A 6,314-nucleotide genomic window follows, 5' to 3' on the forward strand; every position below is an offset into this window, starting at 1 on the left:
TGCTGCTTCCCCCTTGCGGCTGACAGCTCTTCCAGCCAGCAGCTGCATCCTCTGTTCCCATGGCTCCGCTGGAGCAGCGCATCTCCTAATGCTCCACCTCAGAGCTCTCTGGCCCAAACACCTCTGGGGGTAATAAAAGAAAGGTGAGCAAAGCCGAGGTGTTCGGTGACCAAAGGAATGAACTTGTCTCCACTGAGCTGGGTGCTGCGGCAGATCTCTGTGCGAAGGCAGGAGGCATAGGGCGTTGGGTGTAGTTCAGTAACCTATTAGTACCTCATTGTATATTGCAGCACTGGAAATGAAAACCGTAACAAACTCGATTAAAGAAGGCTGTTCATTGTTTAATGAAGATGGCAAGAAGCAATCTACAACTGTCAACATATTCTCTTGCCTGCGGGAGCAGACACACTTGAGGTGTGACAAATCCCAAGCAATAGCACTTCACTGACTAAGAAATTTAGGGGGACACTGACAACTACAGAATGGTTTCGGTTGGAAGCACAACCTTTAAAACTTATCTAGTCCAACTCACCTGCATTGAGCAAGGATATCTCCAAACAGACCAGGTTGCTCAGAGCCCCATCCAACGTGACCTTGAATATTTCCAGGAATGAAACACCTTCCACCTCTCTGGGCAACCTATGCCAGTGTTTCAAAACCCTTGTTGTAAAAAAATCCTAACTTATGTCTAGTCTAAACCAACTCTCTTTTAGCATAACACCATTATCCCTTGTCCTATCACAACAGGCCATGCTAAAAATTTATTCCTACTCATAATAAGCCCCCTTGAAGTACTGAAAGGCTAGAGTAAGGTCTCCCCAAATATTTTCTTTTCCAGGCTGAACATCCCCAGTTTCTCAGCCTGTCTTCATAGAAGAGGCATTCCAGCCCTCTGATCATGAGATCAATTTGGTGCTGTCCACAAAAGTATTTCTACTCCTGTGCTCCTTACCTGTATTTCCTCCCAAAGTTATTCCAAAGGTGAGATGTGTCCAAAGGTGGAAAAAATATTTTGGTGATCTTCTGACTGCATATAGTGAAATATTAAAGACAGCACATTTATCTCCCTGATGTCAAAAAGAAGAACAAAACAACAAAGCATGCTGCTGCTGGAGCTGACATTGCTTCCGTTAAATATTTATATATACACTGAAGTAAATATTAGGCAAACTACCAGTATAGACAAACATAAAGATTGTGCCTCTTTCTGGGAGATAAAAAGGAGAAAGAGGACACATGGGCATCAGTGTCAGCTCAGTTCTGAATGTACTACACCAGACATGCTGTTCATAGCTTGTTCCCTTCTATTTTTCTGTGGCTAGGGACACTGCCACTTTTATCATAAACATAAACTGAAAGTTTCTCAGAATGTTAGATTGCTGAAGGAAACTTCTTGACACCATTAAACTACTCCAGAATGGGATGCATGTGGAAGTCACTGTGTGTGACATCCTACCTCTGCTGTGTTCCCAGTAGTCTGGGACAGAGTTCCAACAGCTCAGTGCTGCCTTATTTCTCCCTTGCAATGATAGTTGTTGGCACAAGTTGGAACTTCTTTCCAATCTGTAGAAGTTTACAATCTCATGGGAAGAAATTTAGGCTCCAAAGTCTTTAGGTATTCCTGCTTGAACTGCTGTGGGCTGGTGGCAGCAGCTTTCAAGCACTCACATAGGAAATCCAATCATGCCAGCTGAGGAGCTGTGAGAGCTGTGCCTTTTGGTTACTTATCAGGTAGAGTTTGAGAACAACAGAGCATAAAACTTAGATCCAGTTAAAGATTTACAGATCATTTATTGGCAAGATAAACTGCATGACCACCTGTGATTGTTTATTACCCTTAAAACTAAGCAACTCTGAAATATCTTGCCTGTGTATCTCCCTTTCTAAAATGGTCATCATCATCCCCTAGGCTGCAGATTTTGAGTCTGCTCTTGAGCCTGGGGCCCCTTTTTTGCACACCTGGTCAACAATGTTACTCATTGGCAGCTTGTAAAAGGATTTTTCGTTTTGACCACCTATTTTAAAGGATGGGCTGTCACAGACACTATTTCATTTAACTTCTCTTCCTTCTCCTTCTCCTTCTCCTTCTCCTTCTCCTTCTCCTTCTCCTTCTCCTTCTCCTTCTCCTTCTCCACTATCTTTATATTTCCATCCTTTTCCAGTTTAGGTTCATTACACAAGCAAGAGTAATTGTATTGCGCTATATGATGCTTTGACTACTAAGTAGAAGCTGACTGGAAAGAAAATGGGATTAGGGTTGGTAAGATATTGCTATAGAATTAAGAGATTTCACTCCAGTATCTGCTGCAATACTAAAAAGGACAGAAAATAATGTAGTTAATCCTAACAGCCTGGTATATTGCAAGCAACGATGAAAATACCTGGAGAGTTACAGATTTGTCCTATGTCATAGCAGGCATGACAGACTCACAATGAGAGGATCATATTGCATTTCATGCCTGAAACTGTTGATTGCAACCTGAAACCTAGTTGCAAACAATGTGTATTGCCAGTGGCCTCTGCTTTTATGAGTAGCTTTACATGAAAGGATTTTTTTTCCAAAAGAATAGTCCTGTCCTTCTTCTTCCTATTTGTCCTCCCCTTCATAGGATCCAGATTAAAAAACTTGCCCCAAGGCAGCCTGTAATGGAGGGCAGAAAAATCATAGAATCATAGAATATCTTGAATTGGAAGGAGCACAGAATCAGTTCCAACTACCTGCTCCTCACAGGAGCATAGTTGCACACAGCTTTACATAACTGTACAAGATTTCAGTTGGCTTTTAAATTATCTCAAATGTTTTTTTGTGACAATAGATAGGAACAATCAATACACTATTATGAAACTGTGCAGAGGAAGTTGATCTGAAAGCTGTTGCACAAGGTATCTGCTGAATCTTTTGGGACCCAAAGCTTCAAACTTCAGTTTTTAGAAATGGATTCCAGTCTTTTGCTTAATTTATTTTTGCTGCTAACTCTGGTGATCCACATTTCAAAAGCCTGCTAATTCTGTCAGCTGTTCTGATTTTGTCCTTGTCAGCAGATGGATTTGCACCTAAAAGAAGACAAGCTGCATGAGCCCTTGTTTTCTGTTCAAATCCTGCTTTACAGTATGATGAAATACTACAAGTTCCAGAGGTGGAAACTGTACACGGAGCAGTTGCTACCTCAATTCCAGCTGCTGCCACAGTTCTGGCCAGCCCTGGTCTGGCTTGGCTCAGCTCTGCCTGCACCTGTAGGGTTCCTGGCACCCTTGGCACCACCGTGCATATCCTGGAGGTGGCTGTGGTTCCTTCCATGGTGGGGAAGGCGAGGGTCAGGCACTGCAGACAAGCACTTCAGCCAGGTCCTTCAGCCTGCCACCTCCACTCCCTCATGGAAGAGAAGAACCCATCCTTGGAATCACTGAGGTTGGAAAAGACCCCTGTGATCATTGAGTCCAATCATTTTCCCAAACAGGTTCACCACCTTTCTGTGTCCCCACGTGCCACATTCACACACCTTTTGAGCACTTCCAAGACTGGTGATTCCACCACTTCCCAGGGCAGCCTGTTCCAAGGGCTGGCCATCTTCTCCAGGAAGCAACTTTCCCTACTATCTATCCAAAACTCCTCTGGCACAACTTGAGTCTATTTCCTCTGGGTCCTGTCACTTGTTACTTGGAAGAAGAGACCACCTCCTACCTCATTGCAAGCACCTTTCAGCCCTTCTCCATATGGGATATCTTCCTGAAGGGCTGGGAGGAAGCTGTGCTGGCCCAGAGGTGCCTGTGCTGTCACAGGGAGGTCACAGCAGGAGCAGCTGCCCAGCAGGTAAAGTGTGTCAGGCTGCACCTGAGCTCCAGGGGAGGAAGGACAGCTTCTCTCCCAGCTGGGAACATCCTTGTGAGCCAGGCTGCCATGGCATTCTGGGGGCTGCCTGTGGTCAGGTGTCCCTTGGCCCAGCTGGTACCACACTATGATCAGACCTGGCCCTACAAAAGGAAACAAGTGGCTCCATCCTTCCTTTGGCCTTGATTTATATCCCAAATAACTTTCTGCTACCATTTCTTTTCTTTATTGCCACTGTCTCATACTCTTTCATAACATCATCATCACCATCATCATCATCATCATCCTGTGAGATGAAAGACATATTCATCTAAGAAAAGGAGTATGCCCACATTTTTCCACAAATGCCTGTGTGTGTATGTTCCAGTAAAATATAGGATTTTTATAACATTTTTATAATATTTCCCTTTTAATCGGGTTTTTGTAAAATTGTGTGTTATTTACAGACAGGTTGGCTTACTTTTTTTATAGCACTTTTTAACTTTTGAAAAAGTAGTACATTAAAAATGTGGGAGTAGGAGACAAAAAAACCAAACGTGCCATTAGAAATATTTTAACACAAGTAATCCAATCTAAATGTATGATCCATTTTATCCTACATTTATAATTAGCGGTATGCAATACATTTCTTGTGTAGTCACCTATATCATGAAAGGATGAATTTCATAGAGATTTATTGGCCCTAATAGACCTGTGGGACCTGCCAAACATAAGCCTAGCATCTCTTGAAGGAGGAGCACAGGAAAGGGCTCTGTTGAATAAATAAGTGACTGTGACAGGGCAGGGCAGCCCCAATTGCCTGTTCCAGTCCACAGGGTGGCAATATAGACAACACCTCCGAGCACCTGAGGATCACCCTGGAGCTGGTGCTGTCAGTACTTCAGAAAAAGGCACAGTGCCTTCCAAGGACATTAGCCATGCTATTACACTGATAAAGACTTCTGAGCTAGATGCTGGACCAGGGTATTTGCTTCTGCAAATATTTAACAACTGATAGATAACTAACAACCACTGGCACTTTGCATTACCACAGCAAGATAAAATTCTTCGAAAGGAGGATTTTTTTCAATGTAAGGCAATCAGGACTGAATTTTTGGATCCTGACAGAAGCTGCTTGCTCAGGAAACTTAGAAGAGAGAAATTTTCAGTAGACCAGTTGCCACGTGACCATAACTAGATGTATTAATTGAACTAAATAGAAGATATAGCATGAACACAGTGTTGCAGTTGACACAACAGAAGGGTGGGATGCCATCTATGGGGACCTGGACAAGCTTGAGAAGTGGGCACATGAGAGCATAATGGGGTTCAACTAGTCCAAGGGAAAGGTGCCACACCTGGATCAGGGCAGTTCCAAGCACTAATATAGGCTGTATTTGTGCTTGGAACTGCAAGCACAAACTGAACGGTCTGGGAGCACCCTGCAGAGAAGGACTGTAGGGATGTTGATGGACAAAAACCTGGATGTGAGCCAACAATGTGCATTTACAGCCCAGGAGATGAATCAACCAAATTCTGCATCAAAAAAAGCGTGACCAGCAGGCCAAGGGAGGTGACTCTCCTCTGTACTCTGCGCTCGTAAGTCACCACCTGGAATCCTGCATCCAGCTCTGGGGCACTGCACAAGGAAGATGTGGACCTGTTGGAGCAAGTCCAGAGGTGTCCACAAAGATGATCAGAGAGATGGACCTCTTCTATGAAGACAGGCTGAGGGAGCTGAGACTGTTCAGCTTGGAGAAGAGCAGGCTCCAGGGAGACCTTAGAGCACCTTCCAGTACCTGAAGGGTCTACAAAGAAGCCAGAGAGGGACTTTTGGCAGGGCGTGCAGTGATAGGACAAGTGGCAATGGCTTCAAAATTGAATAGAGTAGGTGTAGATTAAATAATAGGAAGAAAATCTTCACTACAAAGGTGGTGAGACACTGGGACAGGTTGCACAGAGAAGTTGTGGATGACCCATCCACAAGCTGGGTGGGGACTGTGAGCAGCTTGGTCTAGTGGAATGTCCCCTGCCAATGGCTGGGAGGTTGGAACTAAATTACCTTTAAGGTGCCTTCCAAAGCATTCTATGATTCTGTGATGACTCCGGGAACAAAGAACTAGGTAAAAATCTAATTAGGATAGTAAGCTGTACTTGAGAGAAGAAAAGGTGGTCTAAGGGGAGGCTGCTAAGGCAGATCCTGAAGGATCAGTTTAGGAAGAATGTTTTGTCATTCTTCTACTAATGACTAAGGACAAAAAAATAGTAGGGTGGTAATTAAATGTTCCTGACACATTCTCAGAAGGATTGGGAATGCTGTAATAGTATCATTCAGGAAGAGCTGTGCAGCTTAATGCATTGGAGTAGCAGAAACAGAGTGAAATTAAACATATGCTTTCAGCAACTTAGAAAAGGAAGTTCTGCCAAGCTAGGAAGTCCTTAGCAGAATCAGTAAAGGAGAAGCAAGGTGCTGCTCCAGTGGTTTATCAGGAGATAGCACATCCAC

The sequence above is a fragment of the Ammospiza nelsoni genome, chromosome 1 (assembly GCF_027579445.1).
Source record: "Ammospiza nelsoni isolate bAmmNel1 chromosome 1, bAmmNel1.pri, whole genome shotgun sequence".
NCBI lineage: Eukaryota > Metazoa > Chordata > Aves > Passeriformes > Passerellidae > Ammospiza > Ammospiza nelsoni.